A 17,278-nucleotide genomic window follows, 5' to 3' on the forward strand; every position below is an offset into this window, starting at 1 on the left:
GTTCTGTCGAGCGTATTGTGTGAAAGACTAAAGCCCGCCGTCAACAATCTGATTGGACCTTATCAGTGTGGCTTTAGACCTGGAAAATCAACAACAGACCAGATATTCACCATGCGCCAAATTTTGGAGAAGACCCGTGAAAATAGGATCGACACCCACCATCTCTTTGACGACTTTAAAGCTGCTTTCGACAGCACGAAAAGGAGTTGCCTTTATGCCGCGATGTCTGAATTTGGTATCCCCGCAAAACTAATATGGCTGTGTAAACTGACGTTGAGCAACACCAAAAGCTCCGTCAGGATCGGAAAGGACCTATCAGAGCCGTTCGATACCTGACGAGGTTTCAGACAAGGTGACTCACTATCGTGCGACTTCTTTAACCTGATGCTGGAAAAAATTATAAGAGCTGCAGAGCTAAACCGAGAAGGTACAATCTTCTACAAGAGTGTACAGCTCCTGGCGTACGCCGATGATATCGATATCATTGGAAACAACATCCGCGCCGTTAGTTCTGCTTTTTCCAGACTGGATAAGGAAGCGAAGCATATGGGTCTGGTGGTGAACGAGGACAAGACGAAATATCTCCTGTCATCAAACAAACAGTCAGCGCATTCGCTTCTCGGCTCCCACGTCACTGTTGACAGTCATAACTTTGAAGTTGTAGATAATTTCGTTTACCTGGGAACCAGCATTAACAGCAATAACAATGTCAGCCTGGAAATCCAACGCAGAATCACTCTTGCCAACAGCTATAACCGCGTAAGCGGTGTCTACGCCAGTCAAGAAGAAGAAGAAGTTAGAGGAAGACGAGAATGAAACATCTAGATAATTTCTCCTTCACTGTCCAGCTTTTGTCACTGAAATGTTTTGATAGAATCTAAGCGAACCTAAGCGAATAAATAGACATTAACCGCTTTCGCTAAAATTCGTAGCAGACTCAAAGTAGGTGTCACAAAATTTCTGAAGTAGGTGTCACCAGCATTCCTTTAAGTTAGTCATTTTAATAGTCATTTTTAAAAACATTAATACATACATAAGTAATCCGATTGCAGATGGAAGATTCGAGATCGTATAATAACTTCTAAATGACTACTGCAAAAACTTTATACTAATGGGACTAAAAAATTTATAAAAATTTTTCAAAAATTCATTCTACAAGCAATGCCGATATATTGACCCAAATTTTAACCCATACCAGTTCAACATATGATGTCTAATCTTATAATTTGAAGATTCTGAAAAAAGGTGTTTACAGGCAAAATACATGTATGAAACACACTAATATTTTACTTTCCACATTTTTTACTTCTTTCAAATGACCGGTCCTAACCTACCTCCTACTACTATTACCTACTGATTTTACTACTGAATATTTATATTTTCTTGTGTTGTCATGATGAGAATATATTTCGTCAGTTTCAGATTTACGCCTTTCACATTCACTATGACCTTCACCTTTGCCCGCACACATTGCTGTTATTCAAATTTATTGGCTGTTTATTGGTCTCTGGTGTGTTGTAATGAAGCCACAATGCTAATAACAGTGTTTCAATTTAACATTATACACTTAACAGAGCCATGTTGACAGCAGCCAAACACTTAATGTTACCACGAATGGAAAAAAGTTAATGACCTTTATAGCAGACCTCGTATGTTGAACACAAAGCATTAGGTGTAAATATGTATGGACAACTGTGAAACAAAAGACTTCTGCAGCAAACTGGAAATTTCCAATAGTTTTGATGAGTTTGTACTCAAATGCTGAAGACCACAGAATTTCAGGGCACACATAGGAGGGTACATTTCTTTTAAATATCAAGGCTTAAGAACTACCATGTATGTGCAAATTCAGAGGCCTAAAATTACAGCCACTTTTTGACTTCTTACATTCATTAAAACCAACTGGCAGCATTGGCGACACTCTAAAAGCCACACAAACAATACAAAGAACGGAATTTTCCACCGTCGCCACCACCCACTCATAGCGCATACACCCCACAAATACATACAGACATTCATACTTACTTATTTATTTACTCACAACGCCGAATCACATTAGCAAAGCATACAATCAAAAACAAACTAAACACGAACTACCACTCCAAAAGGAAGCCGGCAAAATGTGGAAAACGCTACGCTCAAAAGAAAATGCAAAACAGCTGCTAAACTCATCTGCGCCCCACCACTTGCACCAGCACTAAGCGTAGGACAAACGGTGCTCTCTTTACACGAAGTAATCTTACTTACGGCGAAGAAGCAATGCTCTTAAAGAGCACTGTCAAATATGTTACACTCTCTTAGTATTCAATGTAAGAAGCAAATTTACAGCGTGAGAGCGCGCACGAAAACGAGTTGTGCTGATGAAGAATGCGATTTGGGAACTTAACCAAAAACCAGTAACAAAGGCAAAGGCACGCACGGAGGCGGGAAAAAAGGCAGAGCAAAGGAAGCCAAACACGTTTTTCAGGCCCTAACGAACACACACGAGTATTCACGCGCACACAAACATACATTTCTGTAGACACGCTCGTACATGTCGCTGAGTATCGGGTTTTTTGAAGCGTCATTGTAACGCAAATGATATGCAGGCATATCAAAATATTTATATTTGTGGTATGTTTTTTATGTAAATGCCGAGTGAAGACAAAGCGGCCAGTTTTTAAAGAGCGTTGCACAGTGGGAGTGGGTTGAAGAAATCGTAATTATTTTTATTAATTCTTATTCGAGTATATGAGAAATAATTGCGTGTCAAATAAGTTCTGATAAATTATTTGGGAACAGAGACGGCGAATGTGTATGTTTGTGAAAAGGTTGTAATAGCTCTGATAAAAGGAAAAAATAAAAAATAAAAAACTAAATGACATACATCTTATTCTCAACGCTCATAATTAAAGATTACATAGAAATTAATAAAGGTACTTGAGAAGCTAATTTCGATTTAAATTTTCTTAAAATTCAATAATTTACTCGCTTTCAACTAACAAATAAAGAAAAGCACTGACAGTTTTGTTTATTAAACCTTCGTTTCAGAAAATATCTGGCTAATAAAATGGTATATTCTCGGTGTATAAACTACCCGGTTCATGGTAAGTCAGAAAAGAATTTCAAAATATTATGCTTCACCTTACCAATAAGTAAAGAAGGATCAGAGATACTTTAAAAAAAAAAAATGTATGTATTCTTGAAAGTAAATTAGTATTCTGAAACAAATTAGATTATTTTCGTATCTCTCATAAACTATTTTTAACTTTTATCTATACATTTTAAAATCAATTGACCAGCTGACTTCCGTTTTATTAAAATAAAACCTAATTTTGATTAACATTTTCATTTTCTGCTATATGATATGATTTAATTGTGGACTATGATATAAATGGCTAGTCATTCCTTCAGATAGATAGGTAGGTAGGTTGTAAAACTGTTCCCCAGAGAGAAACACACGTGTTTCATAAGTAATTTGTGAAGTAGTGATGAGCGATATTTCACTACCGGTGATTTTTTCACTGTGATTGAAAAATCGCATATAGTAACTGCGATCAAATTTTTGTAAATATCAGTGATTTACAAACGCAATTGCACTTCAGTAATTTGAGCTCGATCGCAGTAGCTATAGAGAAGTTCAGTGCTTTATAGGAAAGCTATAGCCATTTTAGTATATATGTATGTAGATCAGAAAATAAACCTTGGTTTCTGGTTCTATGGCTATATATTGGTTCTATTAACTATATACATATATTATTGTACTGTTCCAATATTCCGACTTTTCACTGAAATAAATGGATATATTTGTAGACATGTGGTTTCATCATCTGGTTATGATCAAGAATTTAATTGTATTATAAAGAAAAACGTTTATCACTATGTTTTAAAAATGTTTGCGTGCAATGACAGCCGCGTCTGGCTCGATTAAATTCCAGGAAAGACCACTTTTCAGTATTGCTTTATTTACGTCCAACCTGCTGTGAACATTGGGCAAGAAAAAGAAGAATTTTCTTCAAATTGTCTGCAGTTCCATTTTTTTAATCATACCCTGTTTATCTGATTTTTGTATTGTGCCTGTTGCTGAATTTTTTATTATTAAAAAATAATACATTGGGTCACGTTTTAATAAATCAAATTATTATTTTTTAGTCAAAGAAATTACAATTTTAAATTATTATACTACCTATAAAATATAAAAAATTTAGTCAACATTGTGCCACTGTAACAGCGAGCGCTTGGCGAAATTAATTCACTGTATCTCTCTCTTCTACTGTTATTGTTAACCAAATTGTCGCTCTTACACTGCTCCAACAACTAGCTGCAAATTTACCTACGTGAGAGTATATGTATGAGGGCATGTGCCTTTGTTGTATTACGTGTACAAATGCTGTGTGTGTTCCAAAGAGCCAGCTCTGAACACGTTACTGTGTTTGGCATAGAAGCCAGCGTAGACTTTGACTAATGGGGGAGCTAAAGTCAAAATTGTCGATGACTCAGTGGTGGAGTGAGTTGAACGCTAAGTATTGTTGTTGTTGCTCTGCGCTGCTACTGGTAATAAAGTGTTGATGTGTGGCTTTCGTGTTGTGGATGGACGAAACGACGACGACGACGACGATGATGACGACGACGTTGCTATTACTCCGGTTTCAAACTAATAACAAAACAACAACACTACAACGAACTAACAACATTTTTTCCAACTTCGCGCTGCGCCACACATCCCTTCGCTGTTGACTCCACGCTGTTGACATTACTGTTGTTACTCTCTGTTATTGGCGTTGCGCATGTTTGTCGTGCTCCTTTATGCTCCGAAACTCTGCCTGCACTGTCAATGCAAGTGTATGTGTGACAGAGTGTTGTGCTGTCAGTGCAAATATATATGTATATGTATGTGTTCGCGGTAGTGGGGTTGTTTGGTTAATTCGCAAAACTTGCATTTCGTACGCCAACATCGCCAGGCGATAGCTTACAGCCGACAATCGACAGCAGCAGCAACAGCAGCAACTCAACGGCGCGCTGGAGTTCTGTCTTCTTGTGCCAGCAGTGCGGGCAGTTCACGGCACAGACAAGTTTGCTCAGTCAACTGTCTAGTCAGAGGCCAGAGTCAGTGTCAGTTTGGCAACGCTCGTAATAGGACGTGTGTTCTTGGTGTTAACTGTGTGTGCGGCGGCATATGGTCGGGCAACATCGTGCTCGAAGACAAGCGTTGACTTTTGTGATTTCGGTAAACAGAGATTTATGCATTTGATAAATTACAAGTTTTTGTCGTGAATTCGTGGTTGTTGCTTGCTGGCAAATAAAGTGAGAAGAAACTGAAAAATAAATTTTATGCTACTTTTGTATGGTATTTGCCATTGAATATAATTACAAGCGGCAAAGTGCTGTTGCAAGTCAGCAGCAGCGTCAGTGGTGGCGGTGGCGAGCGTGTTGTAAAGTGTGTGCGCTTGCTAGTTGTTGGCTAGCGTGTAACAACATTTGAAAATACATTGAAACCGGTTTGTTTGCCTTTTGGTATTTTTCGATTGTGTGTGTGTGTGTTTGGTGTTGTTTTTTTGTTTTTGCGGCTCAAAGCAGCGCAAGCAGCACACGGTGTGCTGTTTGAACGGTTTTGTGGAAATTTCGTTGACTACACACGCGTGTGTGTGTGTGTGCGCAGACCAAAAGAATGCAGTCATGAAAAAGCAAGCACAACAACAATAAGTGCACAAGAAACAATTGCTGAAAAAATTCCAATGTACAACAACATGCCACAAAGGCTGTTTATATCAAATTTCATGCTTAAAAAATTGTAGTGGTGCTATAAAAAACGCAAAAATAATATATGTATAAAATTATATAAAAGTTAAAAAAAAATAATAATAAAATATATATGAAATTAAATAGTATATAAAAGCGTTATTGTTAATAAAAACTAAATCAAAATAATTTTCTAATAAAAAAATCAACACTTTAATGTTTGTATTCGCACCTACTTAAGTCAAAAGCTATTTGCCGTAAAAATAATATATAAAAAAAATAAACAAATTAATAAACGAAATACATATTGAAAGAAATGAAGTATAATAATTGAAATAAATAAATTTAAAAAATACTGTAAGCCAAGTATTCCCAAAGTGTTTGGTATTTAACGCCGCTATTTAATGTTGCAAATATTTGTGCATGTGTTTGTTGTTGTATGTAAATATTTGTGGCAAGGCGCGCATTACATGGCTTAACATAGCCAATAAAGCAGCAGCAGTTCAGTTCACAGGCACAGTGTGTTAAACTGAAGTTAAAATGGCGCTATAACATTGACTGCAGTATAAACGCCGTGAAACCTTGTGGTTTTTCGACAATTAACGTATTTGAATAAATTAATATATCAATGGATTTGCGCAAATAAATCCCCATAGTATACCATACAAAGAAATAGATCTACATAGCGTACCATTTACAGCAATAAATGTCCGCACTAAACAGCGCTGTATCGCAATTTATCACAGTCGAACTAATAATTTATACTACAGCTTTGCCTAATGCTGTGAAGTGTACAAATTGAATATAGCCAGTAAATAAATTCAATAGCGTGCTGAGCAGCTGAAACGCCACACTTGACAGCGCACACAAGCAGTAGGCGAGCAGACGGCATAGCAGCGGCGCTTTGGTTGTGGTGACGCAGAATAATTGAGGCGAAGCCACGCAAATAATCCTAACAGCCAGCGAGGCAAGTGAGCACCGCAAGGAAGTGAACTAAGTAGCGTAGACAAGACGGCCACTACAAGAAACGCACGCGCCAGCCAAAAAGCAACTACAACAACACCTACAAGCGTATATAGCGCACAGTGGCAGCGCTCAATCACGGAAGTAGCAAACGCGCGCGAGGCGCAAACACGCTATTTCTACTTCCGACGTCGGCTTCGTCTCAGTGTAACGGTTTGCGGTCCTGTTGCGCCGCGCAAGCTAGCGAACTTTAAGGAAAAGGCGAAACGAAAAACTTTTGCAATATAACAACAACAACAACAAGGCGTTGCGCCACAGGCGGCAACACACAACAGCCGAAAAAAAAGAAATCAGTGTTGGCATTGCAAATAGTAAGCGCATAGCAAGCGCGTAGTAGTGGCTTGCAGCAATAAGTGTCAGCGCGTTGGCCAACGCGAGGTCGGGAGTCGTGCGCGCTTAAAATTCCAAGCGCCAACACACACTCAAATCTCTATCAAATATATATGTGCAGCGCGTCCGGAAGCCGCGAAAACTAAACTAATTTTCAGCTTACGCAAACGCTACCAACGGCGCGCGCGTCAACACATTTTTCTTACTCAATGTTTCCGGTTGCCGCTGCGACCACAACACAGCAGCAGCACTAACGCCAGTAGCGGCTTAAGGCGGCGAGTAAGAGTTGCAGTTAAAATTGCTGTTGGAAAGTGGCGCCCATCGCGTCAATTGTGTAGGTGGCGGACCGCATAAGGCGCACTGTTTTTTTTCTTAGGTAAGGAACTTAAATTAAACGCAACACGTTAGCAATATTTCCACGCCAACGACACTTGAAGTGCAAAGGACACTCGTCACAACAGCTCCGCACTATTTACAAATACCAACTTGAACTTTAGTTGGAGTGTGCAATTTTTGAATTGAAATAAGTAGCAGCAACTACTACTGACTAAGCAGAAACCCCAAAGCGTCACCGCGCCGCATACTTCTGCAATATTTACCACCCGCGCGCACACACACACCCTCTAATGCAACTTATGCATGTTGTTGCCTTCGTTTTGGTCATAATGTCGTAATAACTGTCACCACTGTTTGCTCAAATGCGAACGAGCCAGTGCAAACAGCAGCTAGCCGTGGCTGCCGCATAAGCGCCATCATTTAAGAACGTAATGTAGCGCATGAAACGCAAACGCAAACGCACCGTACGCAAGCGACTACATAAAGTAGTCAGCAGTCAAGTCAAGCCAAGCCAAGCCAAGGCAAGTGAGGCGGCTGCCAAAAGGAAAGTCATCGTTAGTGGGTGCCATTGCACTTTTTTCATATTTAATTTAACGGAAATTGTGTTGAATTAGTGTGCACTATATAAAGGAGGAAACTAGCTGGCGAATAAGTGGAAATAGTAGAGAATGAGAAAAAATAGTAAAAATAAAAATAAATAGTGGCATAAAATATACAAGTACTTACGAGTAAAATAAAATAGTTTACTTTAGTGTTAGTTCAATGTGCCGTACCACACACCCCCCATGAACACACATTGCGCTCTTAAGGTGTGTGTGTGTGTGCATATATGTGAAGTCCCGCTGTGTGTAAATAATAGTTATATACATACATAAATACATATATATAAGTGTAAAGTGTCTAACGCGTAATTCCGTTCATACATACATACCGACACACTTGTAGCCGCATAGTTACAAATCGCGCGTGTGTTTGTTCGCGTTAGTGTGAAATACTTGAAAGTTATAACCAAGTCGTGCAGACTCATTGAAGTGCTGAAGTGCAAATATATCTCTATATATATATACTGTGTATCTAGCTGTCGACCTACCAGCCGCGCCGCTGTTAGTCGGTCAGCAGTCAGTAAGGCAGTTAGCCAGCGGATGCGTTTCATAATGAAAATCTAATTTATGCGCACCGGATTGAAGTGGTCATCCATCTCTCTGCAGCAGGCGATTTTTGCCAACGTTTATTTATCATCGACTTTTTTATTATTGTTGTTGCCTGCATCTTTTACGCCGCGACGCGACGCGCAACGTTGAATGTGGATTTGCAGGTCAGTAGGAATATAAAAGCAATTAAAATGTTATTAATATGAGCGTACTCATGCATATGCTGCCTTATTTCTTATGTAGTTGTAATTTAATACTGTATATGTAGATATGTAGCTATAAGTGTAAAAAATCGTATAATGACATATTTAAAGCAAACTGAGCAAAAGCTCGTTAATATCCAAAGCGATATGAAGGGTGATTTCTTTACATATCTCTGGATAAGACTTATTTCAAAATCTACTCAGCTTCGATTTGCCATTACTCTGCTCGCGTTGTTGAAACACTCTTCAAAATCGTTAAAATCTCGACAACTATAAAGTTAACTACGTAGTTGAGTTCAAAATCTGAAAATTTATTTCATGCAAAGTGCTTGTTCGTTTCGCCACTTGTCAACTTTTATCAATCGAAATCACATAATGCTTGATTCATTAGCTTGTTTACTGTCTTTTTCTTACTAGTTTCTTTTCTGTACTTTTTCTTTATACGCCATATTTGCTGCCTTTGTCTCATTAAGCGTTAGAGAGTAGCGAATCGAAAAAACTTGAATGTGATCCATTACGAAGTTCTATAATTTTTTAGAGATAAAACATAGAAAACACAGACAACTTTGATGTCGAATGTTTATTATCATCGAAGAACATTATTTGGTATTTTTTTTTTAAAGATTCTCTTTTGCAAATGCTTTTCGCGTCTACGTCTCAGATGGTCCATCCGTTGAGTTCAATTATCGATGACTCTTTCGAGCATTTCGACTTGTAAGTGGCGAATGACACGCGTGATGCTTTAATCCAAGGCCTGAATTGAAGCGGAATTGTTCGCATAGACTTTAGAGTTTACATATCCCGACAGTAAAAAGTCTAATGTTGTGATAGGATCTTGGTGACCAATCGAGCGACCCAAAACGTGACATTATCTACTCACCAAAGTGTTCTCTCAATAAATTCTGATTGATTGATGCGACGTGTGGGAAGTGGCACCGTCTTGTTGAAACCAAATGTCGCTGAGATCACGAGCTTCAATTTCAGGCATCAAATAGTCGAAATAACTGTCGCCATTGACGGTTACGTTCTCATCAGCATTTTGGAAGATATATAGACCGATGATTCCCCGGGCCCACAAATCACATCAAACCGTTGATTTTTCTGAATGAAATAGAAGCTCTTGAGTCTCTCATTCCAAGTGCGGAAATTTTGTTTGTTTACATACGCTTTGAGCCAAAAATAGGACTCAAGCGGTGTCTCTTGGGAAGATCGAGCGGATTCAGTGCTTGCACAAGCTGTATTTTGTACGTTCTCAATTTAAAATCTTTAAATTATGTCTTCAAAGAGTTATCCGTATACAAATTCAACTCTCTAACTTTCTTGTTGCTTTAATATGTAAATTTTTGGAAAAGAGAGCAACATAACATGATAGCGAGCAAAGAAATGGTGAATCGATGACTGTTATTGTGTCAATAAAATATTGAATTGTATTTATTGTATTACTTCTACGTCCTTCATTCTCAACCAACATCCTATGTAGGCTTCTTATTGTTACCTTCCAAAAAATTGTTTATGTCATTGAAAAACATATGTTATCCAACGTATGTTATATGTTATATCCAACGTTATATGTATGTAGCAATCTACCGTCGATTTTTGCAAATTTTCTGTGAACTTCTGACTCTGTCAAAGGTCAACATTAGCTAGTAGTTTCGTAGCATAAGAAAAACAAAAAGTTCGCAAGTGGCAGATGAAAGAGAGCATTTCAATGTTCAAAACGCATGAATGAGCGTCTGCATGGCGCCACTGATGCTGAGCAAAGCACGAGCGCTTCATTGTCATGCCATATACATAGTATATTATCAGCTGTACACAAGTGTCATTATATTATTTCTGGCCCACACGAACGAGATAAAAGGGATGCGCATTAAAGTAAAGTGGGGACAAAAGAAATATTCATAAATAGGGGTGCAGTCAAATGAGTACCTATTAAGAGTTATCAACAAATTTGGAGTTAAGTGTTGCAGCATAAATAAATATATGTATGAGTCACACCACACTACAAGTTTAGTGACTGCGTGACTGTGAGGTGACTTATGAGAAAATATTAGAAGTTACCTCTATAAGTTTCAGTAATGACGGAGCGAGTGCTTTTTTATTTTGGTCCTTAGCGATGCCGGATGGAGCCCCGTTAAGTATTTCCTGAGTAGTAGTCATCAGTTAGGATACCAGCGCTTGACGCGAATTGTAATAGATTTATTTTTATAGAAGCTTCGATTAAGTACTGGAAAATATAGTTCTGAAGCCTGTGTAAAACTTATCGGTTCAGCCATTTCCTAGAAATCTTGGTTACCGACTTTCAAAACACAGTTTTCAGTAAAACAATGTTTCAAAAGCATTCTGAAAAGCTCCGACGCGTCGTTACAATTATGTGTGTAACTTCGAAAAAAACCGACGGATTGAATTGAAATTTTCTGAGTATGTACTTGAATACAAGCATAATAGTATGCTCCATTTTAATGCTAGTATTTTCAGAATTTCGGCCGCTGTTTTTTTAAAACTCTCTAGTATTTAGTCGTTCCTGTTAGGTTATTAATGAGATTAGTAAGATAGTAGCTCTGCTAGAAGACTATATTCTGATTTTTTAATATTTCCTATGTTTGATTTTAATTGGATGCTACATCAAATTATCTTTAAGTGATGACTCCAAGGTATATTTTTCTTTGAAAATCTGTTCGTTTATTCGTTTAGAGACTAGCTTAATCTGAGCTCTTTCAATAGTACTATTTTGTATGGTTCTTATTGCTACTAACTGAATTAAAGATATGAAAAGACATCTAGAACTTAACATCTGAAGTAGAAACTCGGGGCTCTTTTAATCTCTTCACTTCATTCTATAGATTTTGTGTAAGTTTCTTATGACAGAAATCTACCATTATTTTATGCATTACCTACCCAACTGTCTCTATAGTTAGAATATTCATTTATTATTTGTTTCAAATTCATTCAAAAATGTTTGTACATACATATATGAGTCGTCTTCGATTCGCCACTTCTCTACTCGTTAAGGTTGAGCACGCTATATTTATGCTCAAAAAATGCACGTGTGTAAGCAAGAACAAAATCAACCAGTTCTCAGCATTCAGTTTTATGTGAGTCTCGCTGTCGTTCTCTTCATACTAATATCATAAGCATGTGCATGTACTGCAAGAAAAAATAATAGAAAAAACAGTTGAAGTATGATTTAAGTACACAAATAAAATGATTACTCATATAAAGTCGAATAAAAATGTCATTTTGGTTTCCATAACTCTTTGAGCGACGAAAAAGCGCACATTAATTTTCTTGTCGTTAATTTTATTTTCCAAAGCATTTCATGACCTACAGTTTGGTAGGCAAAGCAAGGCAGCTGCTTTCACACACACACACACACATAAGAGCACAGGCGCTGTAAGACTATTATGACTTTCTATGTAACCACTTGGGTCATTAAGTCGAACCACTGTTTAGATTTATCTGCTATTATAATCTAAATAACGTCATAAAATAGCAGTTTTCTTGAGTTTGATAAGTGTAAAAAGTAGTAAATGCACTAAACAACGCACAGTGGCGATGTTTCACATGTAAAACCGCCGTCTACATAGTAGATATGTGTGTGTGTGTGGCAGTTGAGTTGCCACATGCCGCTGTGTGTAAACATTTGAATTAAATGAGCACCTTTTTTCTGCTTTCTTTCCTTTCCCCCTTTGCTTTTGAGCATCAATTGATCGGCGTCTGCTTACACACACAAACACACATCCTTCATCTTTATGTCGGCGCTGGTGTGCAGTTAAAAGCGACTTTTACTATAAATTGTGTAACCTTGCCTACATAAAAACACCATTCAGTAGAATTCTTAAGTGATACTATAAATGTCGGACTAATGCTAAAATGAATTTCTCACCTTTCTCAATGATTTATGGCAAATAGTTGCTTAAGCAGCTATATATTTAAGGGGATATCCGTTAACTCGAACTTTGTTGCAACTGGCAACTGTAGTTGCCACATATGGTCTCTACGTTGTTTGTTGTTGTTGTTGTTGCATTGTAATTACTTTTATGTAGGACTACGTAAATAAACTGCATTCCTTCATTCTAATTAAGATAAATATTAACTTAAGCTTCTGCGTATTGCATGCAGCGCACTCTTCTAGGAAGTGATATTTGTAAATAGCAAGCAGTATTCCACTACAGATGTCGTCTAAAAGTCAGTGAGTAAACAACTGATGAATGCAGTATCAAGAATATGTTTACATACTCGTATGTTTTTCTATATTTGAATGCATATTTGTGTATATCGATTTGTTATACAAATATTTAAGTCTTGTGTTCGGAAAGTATTTAATGTAGAAAAGATTATTGAGTCATGGAGGTTAAAAGTTTCTTATTCAAATAATTTGTAATTTGATTATAATGATATTGAAAACTCTCCTCTTTCGGTTTATCAAAAATAAAAATTTGATATTTATTTACAATGTTTTTCGCAGCTTCAGCGAAATTTTTATGGCTTCCTGGTTTTGCGCCAGTCAACATAAACTCATTCTTCCGTGTGTTTTATTATTACTTTTATCTGATTAACTTATTATTAAAGATGAGAAAATTATTGCAAGAAATAGTAAGGTAACATAGAAAGTTTAATAATACAATTTCTCAATTGAGTTGTCAGTGAGTGATTGAATTCTTCTTTTCTTAAAAAAACTAACCTCAAATTTCATTTCTGAAGATTTTATGGTTGTAGCAAAATCGATTATTGTTACAATTGGAAAATAAAAAAATAGCTATTCTAGTTTCTGTAAAGTCCTGCTTAATCAAAATGGTTATGAAACACCTTTCATTAAAAGTCAGGTGTCTGCTAATTGAAGCCAGAAAATAGTATAATTACACTAAATATCTAGATTTTTCCAATAAGATCGGTTTGAGTTATGGAAATCTTAATATTCGTATAAAAAATATTAATAATGGTTTTCTAAATATTGTAAGTTTAATTGATTTTGGGTCATCGTAGATGGATAAGATGTAGAAAAGAACTAAATCTTGATGGAGTAGAATCAAAGGAACATTATATTTAAATAGTTGTCAAAACTAAATTGAGCGAAGCGCTCGAAACACTAACCTTACAGAACGTGAATTTTCGAAAAAACAGTTTAACAATTTGTAAACGTTGTTCAGGCGTAAGTCTTTTCATGATAAAATGCCAAACAATACTGAAAAAAATAACATGACAGCTTGAACCGACTCACTCAATAGATAAGAGGAAACCGTGGATTTATTATTTTAAATTTTGCAATTTCTAACCCTTTTGAGGAATTTTTAGCGAAGTTGGCTGCAGTTGTTTTTATACGGTGGAACTATGCCAAGTAATAGGATTCCGTTCACAATGGTTGTGTTTTGCTTTACAACAGATCGTTTAGTGAAACATCAAGATAGCGGTAAAATAAACGAGTTCACGTTCTTAGCTTTCAAGTATTTAATTATTTTGACGCGTATTCGTTTGTCCTCTTATAAGAAAACTCTTTTTTTCAGTTTTTTTTATTGTACAATCTACAGTTATGTGTCTTCATGGGGTCCTATTGATGTCTTCAAAAATTTAATTTGAAGTTCAAATGCTCTATTTCACAATTAAAAATATTTTATTTTTACTGTGTTCTACTTAGCATACTTATTCTTTTCTACAACTTCGAGATAATAACAGAAAGCAAGAATTATATTGGATTTTACTGGAATATTATTTTTCTCATACAATTTTATTTATTCCTTATTTTCTCAAATTGTGCCATTTCTTTGACTATAACTGTTTAGTATATGCATGTATGTATAAAATAATATTTGTGGTGGCAGAATTATGTCTGTCAAATTTGTAAAATATTTATTAGTACCGACAACGATAGCAATTTCTAACCACTAAACCAAATCAGTTGATGTCATCTACAAGTATAAGCCTTAAAAAACAGAAGTCAGTAAATCTTTTTAATTTTTTTTTTGTTGTTTTGTTGGAGTACAGTGTATGAAAAATCGCAATTTTTAGTAGGAAATTAACATAAATCAGCATAATGTCGCCACCCGCCAAACGCCTGCCACCACAGTCCAGAGTAAATTGCTTAAATATAATAAATTTACAATAAAGTCAACCGCCTTCATTGCGAAATTAAATGTGCGACGAAAACTATCTAACAGCTGCGGACAAAGAATGAAGAACAAAGACAACGGCTGCTGCTGCTGCATTACACTGATTGTGCAAACCGCGTATAAAGAAGCGCGTTAAGGATATTTTACTTATTTATGGTTGCAGAAAAACACACATACATCTCTGAATACATACATATATACATAAGCACATATATATATCATTTTTTATATGTGCTCACAAGTGCTGTACGTCGACTTTTCCGTACGCCTGTAATTTGTGGGTAGTGCATATTCATCAACAAATTTATTTTATCGAATATTTTCCGAGTCACGCTTACTGATTTTGAATAACCAACAAATTTATTTATCATATTTGGAAGGCCACTGTCAAACCAACACAACACACCAACCATTCAACCAACCAACCAACCAACCGAGCGTGAGCCAACACACCACCCACACCAAACGCAATCTATTTCTTGAGCGAAATTGCGCCGACTTACAGTTACTTGCAGTTTTTGCCCCTGATTAAATTTTTTTCGTCTGCTCAAGCGACTGCGACTAATCTTATTTATGAGTACGAGTACCCGTCTATGTCGCCGTCGTCACCGTCACCGTCAACGCCAGCGTCAGCCAGCGTCAAGTGCGCCCGTGTGTGTGCGTGTATTTTGTTGTCGTTTTCCACCCCATTTAGCCATTTTTCACAGCGCCGCCGACGTTCGTTGTCTGACATTTTCCGCTGGCTGTGTGAAGTTTTTTCGAAATTCTAGTTTTTTACACACACACACACACACACGCAGGCATACATATACACTTTTGTTTCATTCCGCCGCATCTTTTGTGTTGTTACGCAAGTGTATGTGTGTGCGTGTGTGCGAGTGTAGGCAGGATATGAAAAATGAATTGTTAACAAAAAATCACGCATTATATTTTCAATAAATCTTTGAGCAAAAAGAAAAGTTTTCGAGAGATTATAAATCGTATGCGCTTGATGCTGACAAGTGGTAATGCGTTGGTGAAGAACTTTTGGGAGCGCGCTGGAGAAGCGGCAGTCAGTAAGGTTACTTTGTTGTTGTTGCTGTTGTTATTATTTGCCCTTCTGCTTACACTGGTTTGCTTCGTAAAACTCGTGCGGGAAGTTGAAGAATTGTTTACCGTGGCAAAGTTTTACATTGGAATTATTCTGAAGTAATTCAATTCAATTGGACAGTATCTGCAGTTAGTCGTACACTGTACACTGCTCTATAAGATGGTAGATGGATATCGCTGAATTTCCTTGACCTTTCCGCATATGTTTTTTTCCGTTTTTTGTTTTTTTTTTTGCCCTTTTAGTTAGTAGCCGCTTGCTTGAAGGCATAGAAAAATAAATATCTAAATGGTATTTTCATTTGACTGCTTGTTTGTTATTTTCAATTATAAATTGCTAAAAATTTGGAATGCCCTAAAAAAGCAAAAAAAAAAAAACCAAAAATTCGGAAAGGCTGAAAAAATAGCAAAGCAATAGAAATTTAAGCCAAAACGGTGCCGTTTCTTTGTTTGTTGTTTATTCAAAAGAGTTGTGTAAACTTGTATGGGAACTCATTCATTTGACCGTAGATTGTTTCTTTGACTCACTCCTATAATTTTGAGCGTAACTGTAAGTTAATAAAATAACAGTTGGAAAATAATTTTAATTTTTTTTTTAATTTAAATTTTAATTTTTCAAAGAAAACAGAGTTTTGGATATAAATTTTAAGAAAATGTCGAGTAGAAAGTGGCTGTCAAATTCGACTGAAGGTACAAAGGTAATTTTAAAAAGTTTTATGTAACGCTCAAATATGAAAGCTTTCCAAACCTCATATCGTAATCTCCGAGGGAAACAGATGCCAGTATGCCTCTAATATTCTACCAAATTGGTTGATTTTCTTAATCAGCTTTAACCCATTACGATGCTAAAGCATTAGGAAAAATAGAAATTAAAGGTTTACTTAAAAAAATTAAAATCAGAGTGTCAAATATAAGCGATTTTAGAAAGCTTTTAGAAACTAATATTAAATAAAATATTAGATAAATATATTTATTGAACTAATGGTAGGTAGGAAGGCAGACTTTCCGCGCTCAATTAGCGCTAGATGCGCCATTTTGTTACACTATTGTACACTTCTAGTTTGCAGGAACAACATAAGTCGTTATAGGGCAAACCCATTTTTAACGCATCTGCTCAAAATAGTCAATACCCCCGTTATGGTGGCTGTAAGCTTGTATATGCTTTTCCTGGTTCTATTTATTAAGTCCATATCTGTTATTTTACATATGGTTATAGTTTTCCATCTTTCAGTTTCTTCAAAATGTGTGTATAGCTCTATCTTAATTATTCCTTCCGCTTCGGATTCATCTAGAGAGGCTCTTGATTTTGCCAACTCGTCTCCTTTTT

General features: G+C 36.5%; 1 protein-coding gene across 3 annotated transcripts in view; it reads left to right on the forward strand.

The window, feature by feature from the left end:
* LOC105218091 (uncharacterized) overlaps positions 1–17,278 on the forward strand; it is a 263,373-nt gene that overhangs the window by 65,858 nt on the left and 180,237 nt on the right. For 2 of the 3 annotated variants that reach the window (XM_011193446.3, XM_054230735.1), the window contains exon 1: positions 4,893–8,722. The exons of the other annotated variant lie outside the window; for it this stretch is intronic. The gene's annotated coding sequence lies outside the window, so the exon portion shown is untranslated. Of the gene's footprint in view, positions 1–4,892; positions 8,723–17,278 lie in introns of those variants that run through there. 3 annotated transcript variants of the gene reach the window in all.

This window comes from Zeugodacus cucurbitae, chromosome 5, assembly GCF_028554725.1.
Source record: "Zeugodacus cucurbitae isolate PBARC_wt_2022May chromosome 5, idZeuCucr1.2, whole genome shotgun sequence".
In the NCBI taxonomy this organism is placed as follows: domain Eukaryota; kingdom Metazoa; phylum Arthropoda; class Insecta; order Diptera; family Tephritidae; genus Zeugodacus; species Zeugodacus cucurbitae.